The sequence below is a fragment of the Mchenga conophoros genome, linkage group LG14 (genome assembly GCF_057382185.1).
Source record: "Mchenga conophoros isolate Kocher_MC1m ecotype Shallow Benthic linkage group LG14, M_conophoros_male_GT1.1, whole genome shotgun sequence".
Lineage (NCBI taxonomy): Eukaryota > Metazoa > Chordata > Actinopteri > Cichliformes > Cichlidae > Mchenga > Mchenga conophoros.
The window spans coordinates 27608901-27630947 of record NC_140539.1 but is presented as its reverse complement, the minus strand read 5'-3'; the positions used below and the strand labels follow the sequence as shown (position 1 = coordinate 27630947).

Here is a 22047-nt window from a genome sequence, read left to right as displayed (position 1 = left end):
ACTACCTGAAAAGAGAAAACAAGATTAAAATGAGTCTTTCATTTTTATGTATGCAGTTTTATGTTACTGTACATATATTATACTAATAATATACCAAGCAAAACCTTCTGGAAAACTGCTTAAAAATCATGTTTTGGGGAATAAACAAACACAAGTATCTTAATCAAAAGCCACATGAAAAAATCAGTGACAGCTGACAAATTTCCATCATTTCCCAATGTATAGCGTGATATATTTTACGCCACATGTTTAATTAAAATGGAGATCATATGTTTGCACTCACAGCTGGTCTGAACATAAATAATTAAAAACACCAGACTCATTTTGCTCATTACAATCTTTCATCACACTGGCTGATTAACAGATCTCAATGACCTTGAGCTTTACTTTTATCGAGAAGTTCAGCAAGTGAGAAAGCCATTGCAAAGTGATTTTCCAGATTTTTTTTTAAAAGTCAAACAAGGACAAACATGAACAAAGATTAAAGCGGAGCCAGAAAAAAATGGGTTATTCTCTGATTTTGTCTTTTGACAGACAGGACCAGCAGGAATGTAGGACAACAAAATAGCCTTGTTGGTGTAAAACTGCATACTGGACTGACCCTACAGGCTTCAAGCAGATGGTGCTTCAATAATAAATATTTGGGGAAGGCTCCTTTAAATTGGATTACATTAGTGTAATCTCTGCAGCTATTTTAAACCATTTTGAGTGTGCTATCTCATCACAGTAGCTTTAATCCCTCTTAACTTTTGATTGTGTTTAAATTGATTCTCCTCGCACACATGGCTCCCAACTCCCACAACCTCCCTCTGGTTCTCACAGCAAAGTCGTTTTACTCTCACATGCAAAAGCAGACACATGTGTAGTCATGCACACACACACAAATATACACACACACATGCAAAACTGAAGACTGTTTTTACAGTATCACCTTGAGGTCGTAGCAGAAGCAGCGGCCCACTCACATTAGAAAGGTGGCAGCTGAGAACATGCAGCATTGTTTCCCACTGGACTAAATTTAGTTTGAGTGAATGTGGAAATATTTGGGTGAAAGTAAACATTAACACAGGCCTAGAAACCAGTCTGTCACAATCTGGCAACCAAACTGGTCAAACTGCCCCCACTGGATCAGGAAAACCTTTTTGCAATTGCTTTGGTAGCCAACAATAACTGCATCCTCTACTTTGAGTGAAACTTTGAAAAGTATGATGAAAACCAGAAACAGAGACTAGGTACCTTAAAAGGAAATGCTGCACTTTTTGTTGGCTACAGCGCTGCAGGGCTTTTACTTAAGGTCTATGTTTTCTGTTTCTGATAATCAGGCAACCACAACAATCTGATAGTGACCAAAACAATGAAAAGAAGGATTTTGATGCAGTGTGCGCTTTGCTATCACTTTCACTTAGCGAGGTTTCTGGTTTTTCCTAACTAGTTCTCGAACAAATTCCACATGATATCACATGAGAAACCTCTACATACTGATTGTGGCCCATGTACACAGAAATAATACTGTCCACTATGATTAAAGTATCCACTGTAATTAGAGCATTAACCATATATTTAAAGCAGGCGGAAGCTAAGCTAGGCTAGGCTAAGCTAAGCTAACTGCCAGGCTGACCAAAGAGTTAAAATGGTATTAAAGTTTTCTGGTTAACTTTAACCCAACCTAATGTTAAGTTAAAGTTTAAGTGATTATCACCATCTTTTTATGTTATCTTGTGGTATGCGCCATCTCATGTAAAGCTGTTGAACTGAGGATTAAACTGGGTTTGACTTTAAAAGATTAAATTGTAAATTTAAATCAGTCAGAAAAACCACAGTTACGTTTATTTTAATCCAAATTATTGAGCGCTATTTTCCACTTTTAAGAGGGACGAAAAGTCTGCGTTATGACATTAGAGTGACAGGCGGTGGAGCATCAGTCATTCTACAACTTATGGCAGACCCGAGTTCAACAAGTCACAGATTTTTACATACCATTTTTAAATATGTTCTTAATTCAAAGAATGTGGCTCTGGATCATTTCTCATTATGGTTATCAAGAAAAACCTACGTAACTATATTCCCGCCACCACACTGTCATACTTGTATGTTTCCCAGTTTGGCTGGTAATTGACTCGACGGGGTAAAAGACATCTTTGGCGTTATGATTTCTATTAATGACTTTTTCTATTTTAACTTTTGACTCAGTAACTGCCGAGTTCCAAACCTGCTCTGGCATTAACGTCAGCACAAAAACTTTAAAAAGCTCCTGTAGGTGTAATGTGTAGTTGGCCAAGGAATTTGATCCATTTAGTGTAGCAAGCTGTACGTAATAACGTAGCCAGTGGGTGTCAGTATCAGTTGAAAAAAGACTCCTTTAAACATAAACATGAGAAGCAATAAAAACCGGAGAGCCATGACCCTTCATGTCCTCTCTGACACTGCATTCTGCCAACACAAAGGTAAATACGAGGATCAGTTGCCTCTAAAGCACTGAGGCAAACGCTGCGTGATATATTGTACGCTTAAATCATCTAAAATGAGATTACTACCATTACAACCTTTGATAATAATCATTATTCACAAAGCTCGCATCAGTGAAAACTAAATAGAGATCAGTAAATTTTCACCGTACTACTTCTCTTCTTTCCCCTCCTCTCTTAAGGAGTGTAACAACAGGTCAGTCAGAGAACCGTTGCACACGCTTGGCTTTTTGTCCTTTGACTCTTATCCTGAAAGCCCTACATGTCTTCTTACAGCCCTGACATACAGAAAATTTAACCGCAATGCTCTTTTTTGTGAACACAGCGCAATACAAGAAACTGGGAAGCAGAGGAACAGTTTTCTATAGTCAGAGAAAGAAGGAGGGTGCAGTGGGCTGAGGCTTTGATCACATGCAAATACCGCTCACACAGGGGATATAGGTGTTTATGTGGGAAAACAAAGACTTCTATTGTAGGACAACTTCTGTGACTTATGCAAGTTGAACTGAAAAAAAAGGGTAACATCTGTACATGTTGGCATTAATGTATCACTTGTATAAATGTTCCAAACTGGTAAAAAAAATTAGCTGAATATGACCACAGTAGCTGTTGTGGTGACTTGGTTTGTCTGATTTGAATTAGCGGATGCCAGCCAGAAGCCTTTTCATCCCAGCTGTCCATCTCGAGTCCCGCAGTGCACTTCCTAACCCCTCTTCCAGCCAGCTCTTGGGTCCTCGTGGCAGGGAATGAAAGGCAAGCTGAGAGCTTAAATGGGTCTGCAATGTTACACCACAACAGAGCCCATAACCACCATGCTACCCCTCACACCATCTCGGCTCTTTGAAGAAGATATTTATAAACCATTAGTGTGGCAGCAGGGTGAGGCTTGGCTGTTCTATCTCCCAGATCTGTCATGTGTTACCATGCACAAGGCGAGCTGTGCTGACAAGAGTGACAGGGTGAGGGCTGAAAGGGCCTCTGCTGAACAAGTCCAGGGTCGAACATGACGGCTAAGGCCCCCTCTTGCCACTTTACTGCCTGTGGGACACGGGGAGGGCTTAATGCAGTCAGACTGTAATTAAGAAGCTGAGTGATCTGATTTCAGATTTCCACTGAGCACTCGGCTGAGAGGAATTACAGGATGAGGCTCATAATCTGTATACAACATCAGATGCCTCACAAGTTCATCACAGGAGGACGTGCAGGGTGAGAAGTAAATTAGATGCTGCTTTCACTTTCTGGAGACTGGAACAGTCGTCTTTCTCGTGTCTGTTTATTAAGGAACAGTTTGAGTTTTTTAGCACTAACACTATTTAGATGAATCTCTTCGTATCAGCTTAAATACAGATGTGTCAATATGGTCACTTATAGATGTAGCTGATGTATTTACAGGTTATTACAGGTTTACAGTTAGTAATGATCACAGAATTTCTTGACAAAGCATAATAAGCCTATGCTACAGTGGTTCCTCAGAGACCCCAGACACCAAAGGTCTGTGTTTAAAATTCTCCCAGATTTTAAGATGTCAACCTGAAAGCAGGATTTAAGACTCAGAAGGCCATGGTATAAACAGAAAAAAAGATGTCCTGAATTCAACTTTTACCAGACAGACTTAGGGCAAGTGTCAAATCTTAACCACAGGGTTTTTTTTGAAGTGCAATCCAATCGATATATGTGACTTTGAAGTTCCTAATCAATGTGATCAGCAGGATGGAGCCTTTTAACTGATGCACAGACCACATCTGCCTTCACATCTTCTGCCTTTAATATGTGCCTTTAACAGACGTGTAAAGCACGCATTTAACAAATGTTGTGGCTATCAGCCACACAGGCCTAGAGACCAGTTGGCAACTCACTGTCAATCTTCAGTTGCTAAGGAAAAAAGCCGACTGGCAAGTGGTTGTTTTCTGTTGCTAGGTGAAATCAGCCACAAAGAAGGTACTGCACCAGAATCCTCCTTTTGTTGATAGTAGATTGCTGAATTCACTGTTGTTTGCATGAAAGATGTAAACTTATCTCCAAAAAGTGGTTAACTACAACCAAACGCTAGTGAAATTTGAAAAAGTTCAACACAAGTTTTTTTAAAATGTCGTACCACTTCCACCATAAGGTTTCAAAAGGTGCAACTCTTACTTTGAAGGCAAACAGTCTTTGTTTCCTGTTTGCATTGCACTTTTTCATGTTTTACTGCCACTCGGTGAGTAACTGCCAAGTCTTTGCAGACAAGGGTCGCACAATTCATATTAATCGCAATAACAATTTCAGCTTCCCACAAGTGAAGATGATCGAGTGACACTGAAAATATGCACGCCACCAAAAGAAGACAAAGCAAAAGCAAAAGCAAACCAAGCGCTCCCTCAATCAATGTACGACCACGTATCTGCAGATGTCAATGAACCTTGTAGTTTTCTGGACTAGTTTGAATGAGTAACTGTCATGGTCCGTGACTCAGTGATTTTGTGTTTAGTGTATTTATTGATGTTGTTATTATTATTATTATTATTTGTGGACTGTTTTGGGATGGTTTGTATTTTGGGGTTTTGGATACTGGGTTTCTGGGCTTGTGCTCCCTCTGTTGGCCCCTGGTGTTAGTGTTCCCCTGTCTCGTCAGGTTAATCAGGTCCAGCTGTGTCTCCCACCTGTGTGTGATTTCCCAGTGTCCCTCTGTGTATTTATAGTGTGTGCCTGCCTGTATTCCTCGTCTGTATTCATCCTCTGTGTTCATTCCCTGTGATTCTTGCATTCCTTCATTTCCTGTTTTATTGTGAAGGTCTTCGTTCCATGTTCAGGGATTCCCTCAGTCCAGTGTCGTGTTCTCCCTCATTCCTAACTGTGTATTTCTATGTGTTAGTTCAGGTTTCAAGCTTCACAGTTTAGATTAGTTTTGCATTTCTTTGACAGTCCAGCCATAAATCTGAGTTCTTGTGTTAAATCCTGCCTGGCGAGTCTGCTTTTCGGTCCAATCCTGCCTGCTCCACACACAGTTTATGGCATTATGTCTGAAAATCTGACAAACCAAAGTCCAGTATTCTCGCTTATTTTAGCTCTGGCTCTTTAGATCATTATAGTGAACTGCTATATTCATTTTCTAAATACTAATCTTAGTTCTTTGTAGGTACCATGTAGTGTACTGTAGTGACCAAAACAGTTGTGCCACATAAAATGAGCTAAAGCCAATTAAGCTCTCTAAAACTGGGAAGCTGGGAAAACATTTCTTTGATCCATCAATACTATGCAAATATTATTTATTTCAGTTTTGACCTGTACATTTGGTGGAAAAAATGAAAGTAATTTCATATCATACGAAACCTTTAATAAAAAAATCCAACCTCTGTAAAATCGCTAAACTATCACACCACACAACTATCCTTTTGAGGATAAAAGTCCCATTTGAAATATGCTAATACGCCCTATATCTCAATGTCTATCTTTACCTTAAGCATATAAATGAAGTGATCAATAATTAACACCTGATGGACATGCCATTACATAGGCTGAATCTATATTTTAAAAAATCCTAATTATAGCATGCTATTTTAACATGTATCTAGGAGATAGGTAATATAAATCACTTCATGCATTCCCGTAGAGCACACATGAGTCAAAGTTTGAAGTAGTTTATTATTTCACAACAAAAGTGTGTATAAAGTCTGTAGCTTTTAACAACGAACTGGACTTGAATATATAATGAAATCATTATATAAAGCTTCAAAGAGACAGGCATCAAGAAGAGACAGGATCAGATGGTCGGTAGTGATGACCCTGTTGGGCATCATCCCTTTCCATACATATCCAACTGTCTGAATTATGCAGATGAATACAGCTGACACTTTCGCCCACCTACCCACATGTTCACCTACAGAATCGCTGAAGGGTCTGGCCAAAGGTGAGAGTAGCAACAGGAAAAGACTCTAATCTAACTAACACGAGCAAAGTTTTTTGTCTTTCATTCTGTTCTCTCATAATTTTGAGCAATCAATCATATTAGACTCATTACCTGGTAACAGAAAGCTAAAAAAGGGGTAAATGTTGTGAAAAGACCTATATTAACCTAAAACCTGATCTGTTCCTAAAACAAAGCAATTTGTTCTGTACCTGGACCTGTCCAAATGAAAAATGAAGCTTAAGAATATAAAACTCTTGATTTCTGAGTGAAAATGCTGTGAATAATATCCCTTCTAGTGCTATGTTTAAAATAGCCCAACAAAGCAGCATTACCAGTATACTGTGAATGGCTGTGCAGTGTGGCACAGTCTGCCTACAAAGAGATACAGCAATTTGATAAATGGATTGGTCCTTATATAGTGCTGTTCTATTCTACTGGAGCACTCAAAGCGCTTTATACAACATGCCTCATTTCCCCATTCACACACATTCAGACAAGCTTTGTTTTCTATGCCTAAGTGCTTTTCTATCTAACATTCGCGCTCTGATGAACACATGAAAGAGCAACAATAGGTTCAGTATTTTGCCCAAGGATACTTTGGCATGCAGACTGGAGCAGCCAGGGCTGGAACCACCAACCTGTTAATTAGTAGATGACCTGGTCTACTGCCTCAGCTTCCTCAGCAAGAACTTGGATAGAACTTGGATAGAACATGAAAGTACATTAGCCAGTCATACCAATGGTAATGTCCATCAGTGTCTAATTTACAGCTAAATATCTTGTTATTCATCAATTGTAGTGTACAACAATTGTTTTAAGTGAATTCTCTACCCCCAGTATTCTCCACCCCATCTACCTCCTTAAGTATTTCACAGGAGAGGAAAATGTGGTTTCCTTGAAATGTAATTAAGAACAGTCTTTACTTGAGTGGGAACAATACTTCTCAGAAACAGTGCTTTCATAACATAAAAATAAAATATTATAGTCAGTTGTTTGAGTTCACAGGGTATTGCAGGCAGTACTGCCGTGTGACGTGACTCATTATCATCTGTTTGACATCCTCATCAATCACAGGCACAATTACCTTGGCCCCTGTAATTTGTACAGCTAATTCAAATCTTGCTTTACTTCCCTGCTGTGCATTACTGTACTAATGTGACACAGTATTGATCCCCGTAGAGACATTTTCTCTTCAAGGAATGGCCTAAGTGCAGGGTCAGTAATGGGAGAGCAGCCCTGCTGCTGGTAAAGATGCTGTCATGTTAAACCCGGAGCCTGTGGTTGAATGAGAGTTAACACACTCCAGTCCTTATGCTTGACCTTATTTAGGGCAATTTTTTTGTTTGTTTGTTTAGCCACTTAAGGCTGACCTATCCCATATGGAAAAGATATATATAAATCTTATAAAGTTTGTATCTGTCTTGTGTGAAACTTGTATGAAAAGCATATAAGAGTGAAAACAGATATAAGATCCCTTGAAAAATTATATAATGAAACTTGTATGTTTTGGATACTTACTAAAACAATGTATGAAAGTAATGAGAAAGTGGCCACTTTCATGAGTAATCACATATAGGTTTTTACTATTTCTTTTCCATATGGGATGACTCATTCAAGCATGCAAAACGCATAACTCTAGGGATGAACTAGTGTTGTCTCTGGTGTGTACATAACTTAATAAAGAACCGATTTTAAATATCTTTAAGCACTTTGTTTCCAGCAGCATGTTACAAAAATCACTAATTCCCATTTCCTTAGTTGAATCTATGAAAAATGTCAAAGATAACATAGTTTTACAGATATAATTGTATTTTTGCACCAACAAAGTGATTCCCAAAGAGCTATTAGCTAAGAAATTTTCAGAGCTCAGCATGATGTCCAGTGTGTTCTTAAATATTTGAGAACAGAAAAAAAATCTACAACACCTATTTCCCATTTTCCTAACAAAATATACAGAAATGAGGGGTGGCTTTTGACTTTTTTGCACGCTATTGTAGATTTATGTTGCTTTTTTTCACTAGCTGCCTGCTTCAGGCCACATTAACTCAGGCAATTACCATACAAAGAGCCCAAAAGGTGTCTTTGATTAATTATTAATCCCTCAATTAACCGGCTGTCACATTGGCTATGTGGCTGGCAGAGTTAAACTCCAAAAGCACCAAGTAAAACTCTAAATAGCTTTTTTGCAGACTAACAAAAATACAAAGATAAGCAGGTCAGGTCAATCCAAACTCAAAATTCTTCCTAGAAAACACAGGAGAATGGAGAACAAAGGAAGACTCAGATAATATTTATACACCAGTAAAGTAAGGAGATGAGAAACACCAGGGAACAAAGCTGAATGAAATCTGACAAACTAACTAAGGGAAAGCAAAACTAAAAACACACAAAGACAAGGGCCTATCAAAATAAAACAGGAAGTAACAAACAATGAGACCAGGACTAAGACATGGGCTAAGAGATTTAGAAAAAATAAGACAGGACTGACTTCCACAGGAGATGCTCAGAACAAGACAGAGACAAAACTAGGACACAAAGGGAACTAACAATATCACACAAGAAACCATGAACCACAAACATAGATAGAGGCCTAAGAGGCACTTGGAAAAAACTAACTCAAGACTAAACAGTACAATGTTTGAAGTAGAATCATCTCTTGATTCAGAACAAAGACTCATGAGACCACAACAAAATGGAAAATATCCCCAAACTCAAAATGCTAGGTCCTGGGACCATGACACTGATAATCTTTTTTTTTGTACTGCTGGCAGCCTTTTTTAAGCCAATAAATGCACAAAGCTAAACACTGGTTTTGTCGTTTTTTTAAATATTGGTTTTTGAAGCCAAATAAACAATAAGACAAAATAGCTGTGTCATGATATCAGCTATGGCTTAAGACAACTGTTTTTTCATCTTGATGCGTTCTCAATCATCCAGGAAAGTAAATCTCCAAAAGTTGATTCTGTTCATCTGGACGTAGCGTTTTGTGGGAGAAACGTTTCGTCGCTTATCCAAGTGACTTCTTCAGTCTCAGCTGACTGCAGAACAACCGCTGCCCAAGCAAAAACCTGTAGTGATCCCATATGTGTCAGGAGTATCAGAGCAGTTGAGACACATTTTTTCTAAACACCGGGTCTCTGTGGCTTTTAAACCCCAAAACAGGCTGCGCCAAAAATTGGTCCACCCCAAGGATCGGGTCCCCCGACACAAACAGAGTAACATAGTGTACGCTGTTAAGTGCCAGGAGGATTGCCAGGATTTATACATCGGGAAAACCAAACAACCTCTGGCGAAGCGGCTGGCACAACACAGAAGAGCTACCTCGTCAGGCCAGGACTCTGCAGTCTATTTACACCTACAAGCCAGTGGACACTCTTTCAAGGATGAGGATGTACACATCCTGGACAGGGAGGAACGCTGGTTTGAGGAGGCCATTTACGTGAAAAGGGAAAGACCATCTCTGAATCGAGGAGGGGGCCTAAGGGTAGATCTTTTGCCATCTTACAATGCTGTGATTGCAGCCATTCCCCAACTCTCTGTGAATGGTACTCACGGCCATTGATCAGTGGTCTTTGATCAGTAGGTTTTGGTCAGTGGTTGTTGATCAATGGTCATGAGAATTTGCATAATTACGATTAAGGAACTGTCCTCCCAGCCCATTGTTCCTTCAGTGGGCTGATTTCAGTCATTATGCAAATGTACTGTTTATAAGATTGGGGAAACCTGCAGTCAGCTGAGACTGAAGAAGTCACTTGGATGAGTGACGAAACGTTTCTCCCACAAAACGCTACGTCCAGATGAACAGAATCAACTTCTGGAGAACTGTTTTTTCACTATTTCCTTAAAGTCAGTCAGCTGGTTAGCAAACATTCAGCAGACTGCTAGGGGTGAATAGTCCAAGATTGTCAAGTCTTCACATGTCCTTTAATTTGACAGCAATCTGAAGTGCAGATTACCGACACAGAAAGATTACCAGCGTGTGACAGCAGGACATACTGAGTGATTAAATTCAAAGACCTGAAAAAGGCTTTTATTTCAACCACCAACAGATCCACAGAAAATCACAAATAGATCCATAAGCACACACGCACAGAAAAATTGCTGCAGCATGGTAGACATTATAATTCAGCCATAACCTCAGCCTTTCTATTTCCAGGAGAATTAAATGATTTTTTGCACACACATAGAAAAAAGACAGTACACAACACGGAGGCAAAGTCGACGTCGACTTGCACTCAACACAATTAAGAACAGCAGTAATTTAAGGGAGGTGAGAGGACTGTAATCAGCTTGGATTATATCAAAGTGAAAAGGATTCGATGGCCCCCACACCCTGACATGATAGATTAAGCGAGAGAAGCTTTTAAAGCCTCTCGGGGGTCTGGCTGTGAATGCATTATAAACTGTGCTTTTGTACGTGTGCTCCCTCCTTTTTTGGGATTAGATGGAGAACAGTTGCTCCCTTGAGATTCTCGGTGTGGTGTCTCTGTGTTATGGTCAAAGACATGAAAGAGATTTATTGTGGTGTTTGTGTAATCCTCCTGAGCTTCTTTGCTTTTCGCTGAAACAAAGTTGATAAATAAAAAGCTGGTGCCTCAGTACATGCCAGCTGGCATTCATTCAAATGTGAGGATTAAATCAAAACTGGTGAAATTATTGTAAAGTGCACCTAAATTGTAATGTATAGTGAAACAGGATTCAGTTCCTCTGTCATACCTCAACAAGTGTGATGCAGAAATGCAGAAAGAGAGCAGGATACATTTCTGGCTTTTGGCCCCAGACGCCTCCTCTCAGCTGGATGTGTCTACTATGCGTCACCCAGTAAGTGTCCATGGGGCATCCTGCCTCCTTTCATTGTGTTTTAATGTCAAGAGTTAGACTTTTTAGGCATTTTGTATAGATTTAAGTGTGAATACAGAGACCATGATCTCCTGCATGTACTTTATCTGTGTTTGGTTTTAAAATGATTTTCAGTAGCATTCACGGCATGCATTTCCTCAACCCAAACTTTGTGAGTATATTATATATATCATTTATTTTCTTCTCCTTATCAACTCAGTGTCACATGGAGGTGAAGACTGTCCCTCCATGGTATCATAGGGAGACAAGCAGGGTACAACCCGGACAGGTTGGCAATGTGTTAGAGGGTCAACACATCAGGAGAAAGAAACGTTCACACTCAGGATCAATTTAGAATTGCCCACTGACCTAACCCCTGTGGGAGGGAACCAGAGTACCCAGAGCGAACATGCAAACTCCACACAGATCAGTGGATTTGAAACCAGGACCTGCTTGTTGGTAGATGACAGTGCTAACCACTATATTCCTGTATTATTTTAACAAAATGCACAACTGTCAGAAACCCAAAACTACTATAACATACTGAAGCCTTTACTTTGTTGTATTCATGCAGGTGAATAATCACAGAGGAGAAGATGAATGGTGGAAGAAGTCCTGTATTACATCATTTCTTTTACAAAAAGTCTGACCCACTGTTTCTAGAGTTATGTGTTCCTGCCACTTTGCCTTAAAATGACCTTAAAATACCTTTGACCTTAAAATATGTTAAGTTACCGTTCTTTTTTTATGCAAAACCTCTGATACTGTTTTTTTGGACACATTCGTGCAGTGCTATATGAATAGCACTTGTTGCCCTTTCACCTCCGCAGCCTCACGTCCACCCTCTGCTCTGAGACCCCTTTCCCAGCCTTGCCTTTCTGCAGCAGCTTTACAGATAATCAATCACTGTTTCTTAGACCAGGTCACTAAGCTGCCTCTCCACACTCTAATCTTATTATCAGGCCAAGCTGGCTTTAGCAGGGAGGGAGATGGGATTGACAAAAGTTGTACACAAAAGACACATTGTAGCATGCATGAACACTCTCCTTTGAATTGAGAGTCAATTATAGTAGAAAAAGGAGAAAAGGAGAGGCACTGACTCCTGTAAGATTATGCACAGATCGATAATCTTTTTCTGTAAAAGATGGAGAGAAATCAATATTGCATGGCACAATATCGCTCTATTTTTCTGTATAACACAGCATAATTGCTTTTACACCAGGTATTAACACATTTCAATCTCTTTTATCAAAGGTTGCCTGTATGAAATTGTCCAGAAAGAGACTGCAATTAATTCCCACCCACACCTGAGGGGACGTGACTCGTGGCTCTCCACTGACCTTGTCTTATGTGAATTTTCCTCCATGTTGATTCCATGTGCTACAAAAACCAACAACGACAACAAAAGCTGTTATGGGATGCATCATCAACAGATTATGGAACTCAGAAATTAGTTTTCACAAGACGCTGAACTGAAAACCTACAACTTCCATGACAAAAAATTCAATAGTGTGGGACAAAAAGCATGAGCAGAAATTTCTGTATTTCTGAGAATGTGACCAAAAACATTTTTACAGTGTGAAATTTGAAGTATAGTGGAAATGTGCATATTTCATAAAAATATAAAGTTATCGTGCATAGACTGCATATAAACGATGGAAGCCCATAAGCTGGATGTAGCCCATTGGTTAATAGAAAATGTACTTGTCAATTACAAACTAAGCCCCCCTAATGCTAGATTTTTAAAAACATATTTAATGTGACTGAAAACTAGAGACTGAGACCATAAACTCATCAACAATGTTTTTCTGAGAAAATGATGCTGTCACACAACTTCACTTCTAACTTTTTTTACAACGTAATTTTGTTCTGCTGAAAATAAAAACAACAAAAACAGAGGTTTAACAAACTTCAATAAATACATTAGCTAACTATGTAGCTGCATTCTTCACATTAGCTTCTCTAAGAGATAACTAAGGTACTTTCGACTGCTTCTTTTTTTTCCAAGCGGTCGCCACTGCTAACTTGGGTTTTAGTTACTGACTATGGTATGGGAAGGTACATGCATATTATCTCTGAAGAAAGTACAAAGTTACTCAGAAATTATTCACATATTTCACTTATCTTAACTGCACTACTGTATAATTCTGTATAAAGAATCATTCTGTACAATATGATAATCATAATTCTACAACTGTTTACAACTGTTTATAGCTTGCATAGTTCATATTTCTGTATAGTTTTCAAATCTATATCCTGTACATAGCTTGTACACTCACTACAGCCTGTACATACTTATAGCATATTCATAACATACCTTCATACCGTGCACATTGCAACATACCCATAATAGACCCATATTTTGTACCCTCATACCTATAACAGACCCATTTCTGTAATATATCTATATTATGGCTAAAGCACTTTCTGGATGGATGCAAACTGCATTTTGTTTCCTTGTACTTGTGACATGTGCAATGACAATAAAGTTGAATTCTATTCTATTCTATTCTAATGCCTCTCCAGCATCATCATTGTAGAATGGTCTACACGTGTAATTTGCTTATATGTAGCAGTCTTCTTTGTTGTTTGTGTAACCGTAACATTTGCAGCTAAACCTTTGTAACCCAGTGAGTTTACACGACTCAGTAATGCACTACAACATGTTATTGTTAATTGGGATTTATCATTACTCTGTTAATCACTGAGTTGATCAAAAATAAATCAATAATAAAAGATAAATACTATAAATATAAGAATAAAACCCAAAGAGTATATTTAACACCCCTACTGGTTAGGAAGGAACAAGCCCCGCCTTCCCTTGCTCTGTACCGTCACGTGCTCAGACACAGAGAGAGACGGAGGTGCACGAGACCATCACTGATTTTCACCGCCAAGCTTTTCGCTGGAAAATAACTATTAACTTGATAAATTGAGCAAATATCCATACCGGAGATCTGCATGGACCTTGGAGAAACGGACCTGATTTATTGTGAACATTTCGGACCTTGAAACCATCGCGGTGAGTCAGAAGCTGTTAAGCTAACCTTGAAGCTAAAAAGCTAACAAGAAGTTAACAGGGAATATAATGGCCCGATTTCAATGTTGTAGATCTGCGCGGGAGCGGATGAAGTGGACAAGATCCTCTCTGAGAGTTGAACAAGATCCTCTCTGAGAGTTGAACATTAGAAGTGTGCTGGTGAGTTAAACTGGGACTGGGCGAATCAGGCTAATTGAAAAGCTAACTAGCCTAATGCTCATAGCTGTAGCTGACCACGTTTTCACTGTGGGAGAACACACGGGGTTTCTCACTGAGTTCAGCCATTTTGAGCACTCAGCTTGTGTGCTGATGATGTTCTAGTATTACTTGTTGAATATTAAATGCACTAAAATTAGATGATGGAATAAGTTAATGTTGATCTTAAAGGTCATGAATCTACTTTATTTTGTTACATTTGATGCTCGAGCGGCACTGGATAGATGTCAGTGTGTATTCTTACTGTGCTGATACGTTACCACATACTGTAAAACTACAGCCTGTGGGTTTTTGTATATTCTTTTGGTAATTTTATTCTGTACATTGAGTGTAAATAATATATTGCTTCATTGCTATGCAGTGTAAAGCAATGCTCCTGTAATTCAGTTAAAGGGCAATACTGTAAAAAACCAATCTACCATAGTTTATGGTTTATTTCTGATTTCTGATAGAAATGTGCACCTTGACGATAGAATAAGCTGATTGTGATTTAAAGATTGCATTCATGATTAAGATGCACTGTATAGACTATAGTTAGAAATTAGAATTAATGTTTTGTGCTTGTTTTGTTATAGCACTTACATTATTTACATATGGCCATGTATATCATTAGAGTGTGAACTGAATTAGTAATAGTCCTGTTGTTTACAGGCTAGGTTTTTTTATGGGATCGTGAGACCTGGATCTCTTCCTGACGAGGAAGATGGCGAGCCTTTCCCTTTGAACCGAACCGAACCACAGCCATTCTGAGTTGGCCCAGAAGGGCAGGTTGCTCTTCTCTCACGAACAATTGCAACAGTGCGGTAGGACGAAATCGCACCAATCACAAACTTTTGACCTGTTGGATTTGACTTGACTGAACACTGACTATTAAGCCGGCAAGACTGACATATCTGAGTTCAGATAGGATTCTGACTGTTATTATTATTGCTGTCACTGTATTTTATTTTATGTTTTCATTCCTGTTCATAAAATGCTGTTAAATTGTTGCTAAATAGTTTAATACAATTCATAGCAACTTTACCTGTGGCTCCAGTCATTCTTCTCCACGCAACTCCCTTTATCCCTCCTGCGAATCTAGCTATTGGCCCATTCTCTCCATCTTACTTTAATTTCCCCTACCCTATCCTGTACTTGGCTACACCTTTTTCACAGCTGCAAATTCTGTGTGAGCTTTTAGGGAGAAGAATCTGATTTATAGCTTCTGTGGTATCCTTTACTAGACCTACTTTTATCACTGATGAACTGCAGACATGCTGTAAATGTGATAAGCATGTTTTAAAGGTTAAGAGTTTCCATTTCTTTGTCATCAGATCATCAGACACTCACAGACTTTATTCTGTCTTGACTAAATAATATAAAAATACACCTTGGAGCCTGTTTATTTCTGATTTCCATCACGATCCTTATTTGGGTAAGGGGTTAAGAAAACGGACGGATGGAAAGCAAAAGAAGGGAATGCATGATGATTTTGAATGAACGTGAGGTGTGACTGAGAGTCCTTAATGAATAGTGTGATTTCATTTGTACTCCTTGTATCATTGTAAATAGTTTAGTAATTAGAAATTGTGAATAATTATCCACTGTATGTATTGAGAGCTGCAGCAGGTAATAAAGAGTTAGAAGCCTGTTCTGATGTAACCTTTTTCCTCTTCTTTGTTGGATTGGAGCATAGGTTAGTGTACTGTCTTTTGTTTACCTTTTGTTTTCGATTAGAGAACAGCAGGGAACACTAGGACCTTTTTTTTCGTTAGTCTTGTGTTGCTGACCCTTCCTTGCTTAGAGCATTATATGTCTAGGTTATCCCTAGGCTGAGAATGTAACAAATTATTTAGCCTTTTATTACATTTTAATATATATATATATATATATATATATATATATATATTTATATTTATTTATTTATTTATTTATTAGGGGTGCAACGATATTTGTATCGATATTGAACCGTTCGATACAGTGCTTTCGGTTCGGTACGCATATGTATCGAACAATACAACATTTGTAATTTATTTGATCAATTTTCCTTCTGGCGATGCTGTCTGTGTTGAGCGCTCAGTGAATCTGTGTTCGACTACTCCGCCTAGGCTGCACTGTCGAGCGCAGATCCACTGAGCGCTCAACACAGACAGCATAGTCAGAAGGAAGAGCGCAGGGCAAGCTAGCGAGACAGAAGTTAAGCTCTCCTTGCAACAGGCAAGTTGAACCTCATTCAGATCTGGCGTTTGGAATTATTTTGGTTTTCATGTGACGTATGACCCTGAAGGTAAGCGAGTCATGGACTAAAGTAAAACAGTATGTTGGATGTGCCATGCAATGCTCAATTACATTGGTGTGAACTAGTGTGTTAGCGCAGTTAGCTCGTTAACGTGTTAGCCGTCTAGCCCCATGCACGGAGCGATCCGCGGTAGCTCGTTAACGGAGATTTGCCGTGTTGTGGCGTTAAGGTCATTTCAACGAGATTAACCTGAAAGCACTAGTGGGAACACAACGAATATGACTGCACATTTACACCGACATCATCCTAGTGCAAAGACAAAAACAACAAGCATGCTACTAACTTTAGCCGAGTCATTTAGACAGCTGTTAGCACATGATTCTCCTTATGCTGCTGAGAATATAACCCAGAAGAAGCGGATAGTATAGCTTTTATTTTGGAAAGAGCCATTTCTCTGTAATAAACTCTCTTTTCCAAAGTTGAGTGATTCCTCAATCAGATACAGGGCTCGCAATATCGCTAGCCCGACGTCCCGGAGCTAGCGATCTTTCCAGTCGGGCTACCAAAATCTATCTCTGCCCTGCCCGTCGGGCTATTGTAGGAAAAATATATGTCAATGCTTTTGCATTCTTTCAGAAATGTAGCTGGGTAATTATGTCATTGGCATCGGTGAGCCACTGTCAATATGTGACATATTGAAGTCGCGTTTGAATTTGCGCTTGTTTTTTTGCTTTCACTTTGCAATCGTGCGAACTGTGTATAGAGAGCGACAGCACTGATCTGTGAGTGATGATAATTTGTGCACCAATTCCTCTGACATCGTCTTATTAATCGTTAGCTTACTATGCAAACTATGCAAATCGAATTTCCCAGAGGAACCCACCCGAGGGATTAATAAAGTTCTATCTAATCTAAAAAACATGACAAGTGAAATCTCCCGCAGCTTAAACATGTGAGAGGTTGATCGCGCAGAGAATCGCTGAGCTTATGTGAGTGCGTGTGTAAAAGCATTTCAGTTCTGCTGAGCCAAATAAGACAGGTCAGGGTGAAGAAGTGACAGCCAAAGAAAAGCTTACCACAAAACGGAGAAGTTATGATAAATCAGACTATAAGGCAAAAAGAAAGTGCAGCTTTATGGTTTCATGGACAAAAGAACTTCTGTGGCTGCAATATGATGAGCTAAATAACCAGGGCTGCACATAAGTGGTCCGCAGGTGCGCATTCGCTGTCAAAATAAAAAACACGCACAAGGGTTAGGGTTAAATTTAAAAACTGTACTTTTGAGTTAAAATATATATTTATAATTTTAATAAATGACAAATTAAAAATGCATGAACATTTTTTTGTATCGAAAAAATATCGAACCGTGACACCAAAGTATCGAACCGAATCGTGAATTTTGTGTATCGTTGCACCCCTTATATATATATATATATATATATATATATATATATATATATATATATGAGTCAGTAAATAATGATGAACTCTTGACCCTCTTGAACAAAATGATAATAAAGTTTAACTACAAAATGTTACGTTCCACAACTTTCTTTTTAAGTTCCATGTCTTCAATATAGAAATGCTTTGAAAGCTGAATGTCCTTTAATGCTGTAGCTCTACTTCTGTGACTGCAGCCGTCACACTAATGTTCTCATTTGGAGGCAGTGAAGATGTACAAGTGCGCTGATTAGAAGATCAAAATGCACGGCGGTCATCTCCACTAGAAGATTTCAAAGAAAACTCCAGCAGGACCTCTGTCCGTATTTTGTTCGTCTTTTGGGTAATTAGTCACTTTTCAGTGCGGGGAGGAATAGATGAATAATGAAATAAAGCCGTAAATGCCACAAAACCAGGAAATGTTTCGGCTGGCACCATTGATTTATCACAAATTGCATATGAGTCAAGGCTGTGTGAAAACAGAGCAGTGTTATTTTAGAGCTAATAAATTGCTTTTTTTTGCCTGAACATAGAATATAAATGCATCTCTGTGAGGAAATTATTTGTAGCGGCTCACAATTATTCTCACAAGCTCTTAAAAGGAGCTGTTAATCCCTGCTTTGTTTTCAGTCATCTTTAAATGATACAAAAAGAGGGTGTGCGTTTCAAGGTGACGCCGCTCTAATAGCACAAAGCCAAAAAGCTAAAAACAGATGCGGAAAATAACCTTTTATCTTCTTTAGTTTGAAGGCTTATTTTCAACAAGCTGTAAGTACAATAAAAGTCACGACAGCTATATTTACAAAACAGTTTACAAGAGAGTTTTGGGGTTATCATAGTAAAAATGTGTTCAGGTCTAATGGTATGTCAGCAATAAGCAGTTTTTATAAGTAAGTGCTTATAAGGCAAGGAAATCTCAACTATAGCATTATTATGTTCATGCCAAAAACTGTGCACAAGATAGAACATAATCATGAGGAAATAATTAAATTTCACAGTTGTTGGTATTCATTGCCACTCATGCAATTAAATTTAAGTTCAACAACCTCCGCACGCAGAACTCAGCAGCAAAGTGCACAAAACAGCCACGCAGCTCTGCTCTCTGAGATGAATAGGGCTGGGTGTCATCACTGATTTCTAGAATCGATTCGATTCCGATTCACTTTTATCAAAGGTTGCCTGTATGAAATTGTTCAGAAAGAGACTGCAATTAATTCCCACCCAGACCTGAGGGGACGTGACTCGTGGCTCTCCACTGGCTTTGCCTTATGTTTTACTTACTTCTTTTCGGAAGTAAGTAAAAGGAAAAACAACAGCGTCCGACAGCGCTGTAAACAACTGTAGACTTGTGCTTAACAAGCAAGCGACTAATGCAGAAAACAGATTTTTAGACGGGAAACTGTTCTTGAAGTACACTGAGAGAGAGAGAGAGAGAGAGAGAGAGAGAGAGAGAGAGAGAGAGAGCTGTGCATGAAGTGGGATTTTATCATGGTGGAAGCAAAACAGCGAAAGTAAGAGGGAATTCAAGACGATGTTTATGTGAAGCGTAGCTTGGATCTTCTTTTGCTGCTGGTTCAGTTAAATAGTTTGGAGAGAGATAAAAACCTGCAGCTTCAGAATCAGCGCAAAAAGGGCGTAAACACAAAGCGCGGACCCGCCGAAACATCGGAATCAGCGAGCTGTGAGCTGTCCGTGCCGTCGGGTGAGAAAGGCGACAGCTCACTGATTCTGATCCGCATTTTGTGTTTACGTCTTTGTGCAGAATCCGTGTACCTGCTCTCATTTACTGTTTTAGCTGTAACTGAGATTCTGGCGTAAAGTAAATTTATATTAAAAAAATCGATTCAGGATTTTAATGAATCGATATCACGTTATCCAAGCTAGAATCGATTTTAATCGATAAATCGATAATCAAAACCCACTCCTAGAGATGAATTCTGCTCGCTCGAATCAATCAGCTTTTAAAAGTTTGGGGGGCAGAGCCCAATGAAAGAAAGGGCCCAGTCTGATTGGTCACTTTCGAAAAACGGTGACGCTACACCCTCTGTGATGCACTTTAGGAGCAGCATAAATGCTGTTTTATGGTGTATTTGTTTACAATTTAGAAAATGAAGTTTTCCGACCCAACTGTTCGCAGTCACTTTTTGCAGTGTAGCAGCAGAAGTACTGTCTATAATCACTGGATTACTCTAATGCTGCAGAAATCTTAAAAACTCTAAGACAAACACACACACAACCTCATAACAAAGAGCACATGTGAGGCCTAAGAAAAGTAAAAATGAGCTTTTCATAGGCAATTAAGCAAGCTTAATTTTCTAAAATGTGGACATACAACCACAAATAAAACTGAAATTTTAATATGTTTCATTATTATAAATTATTTGATACTGTGCAACAGACTAAGGGGACAGGACTACAGAGGAGTCTGAACTTTAGTTTTTAATATTTCTTTCAACTTGCTTAAACCACAGAGGTGGTGGTGTCACTGTAGGTTAATTTATTGATATTTTGTACTAAGGATTGGTTTCACCTTTTATCAACCTACCAAGTATCTTGTTATTTCAGAATAACTTCAGATCATATGATCAGATGTCTTTGTCCAAACATTTAAGCAGCGCTTACATAAAGCAAGTCACGAAACATGTCTGCTTGAAAAATGAAGTGACTGCTGAACATTCAAGGCAGTCAAAGAGAGCGCAGGGAAAAGACGTGTAGCACATGGGCTGGAGTGGAATCGATCCCTCAGTACATGGGGCGAGTATAGTTAGAGATGATTTTCCCTTTACTATGGCTGAAACGATTAATCCTTCCAGCAGAGCGGGTCAACACACAGATGAAGGCAGGAAGTTGTAAATGCACATCAAACTGAACCTGCACACCTCTATAAGAGTTTTTGGATTCAATGAGCCTGCTTGTGTGTATGTTCACCAATAAATAATTAAACAGTGCCTGAAATCTCTATGAAACAAATATTGTCACTTTCTGTTTGCCTATGATGAAATCCCACCTATGTCTATTTACACCCTGCACACACTTGATAGTTTATTGGGTTATTAAGGTCAGGCTCTAACCACTGCTATTATTTCATTTTATTTGATGGAGATTTTCTTCTGGACTGCTGAAGGCTACCAGCGTACTCATTCAAAATGACTCAGTTCAGCTCCTGGGTTGTTTTGGTGTGAATGGATCTGGTTGGTTTGAAAATGTCACTAGTCACTGTAAGAGCTTTGTAACGCAGCGTGCTCTTTTAAAGAGATCAAAGGATAGATTATATTTATCTTGTACTTCTCTTAATGGAGATTCAAAACCAGTCAAAAAGACTACGAATGGACAGCGAATGTGGTTGTTTCTGTTCTGCAGCTGCAGCTACTGAACACACTGGAGGGCAGTTCTCGGGGCTGAAAAATTTCTCCTGTGTCTCACAGGTGTCAGAATCATTTCTGCCTTTCTGGGGGCAGACTTGATACCTGAGGAGGTTCATGACTTCACCTTCCCATCTGAAATGAAGCATATTTGATGTCTAAGCTATGCCAGTAAAGGTGCCATGGTTACTGGGCTTATCAGGTTGGAGCAGGCTTCTTAGAAGCAGCTGTGTTTGCCAGATCAATTTAGAAGACCAACCAACCCCTGGGCTTGAAATAGAAATGAGTAAATTCCCCCTCTGAAAAAAATCTATACAGGTTAGACTCTATAGATTCTAATATATGTAATTTAATGCATGACTCCCTGCTGCCACTTTGCTGACAGAGTCACAGGAGAGAGCTAAACAAAGCAGGTCATGTTTTTAGACTAGTGTAATTTTAGGCCCGCTTGATATTATCCTACGTTTCACAGTTGCATGACTATTTCAGAACAGCTACAAAGCTGATACTGAACTGAAATGTTTTTATTAGTAATTTAGAATGTTCTAGTTCCAAACTTCTTTTAACTGAAAAATTCTCAT

General features: G+C 39.0%; 1 protein-coding gene and 1 long non-coding RNA gene across 3 annotated transcripts in view; one reads left to right on the top strand and one right to left on the bottom strand.

Moving 5' to 3' along the window:
* esamb (endothelial cell adhesion molecule b) overlaps positions 1 to 22047 on the bottom strand; it is a 62265-nt gene that overhangs the window by 26075 nt on the left and 14143 nt on the right. The gene's annotated exons all lie outside the window — the stretch shown is intronic.
* LOC146559961 (uncharacterized) lies at positions 14034 to 16087 on the top strand. The gene is made up of 3 exons (XR_014888297.1): positions 14034 to 14212; positions 14302 to 14389; positions 15098 to 16087. It is a non-coding gene; the product is annotated as an uncharacterized LOC146559961 (long non-coding RNA).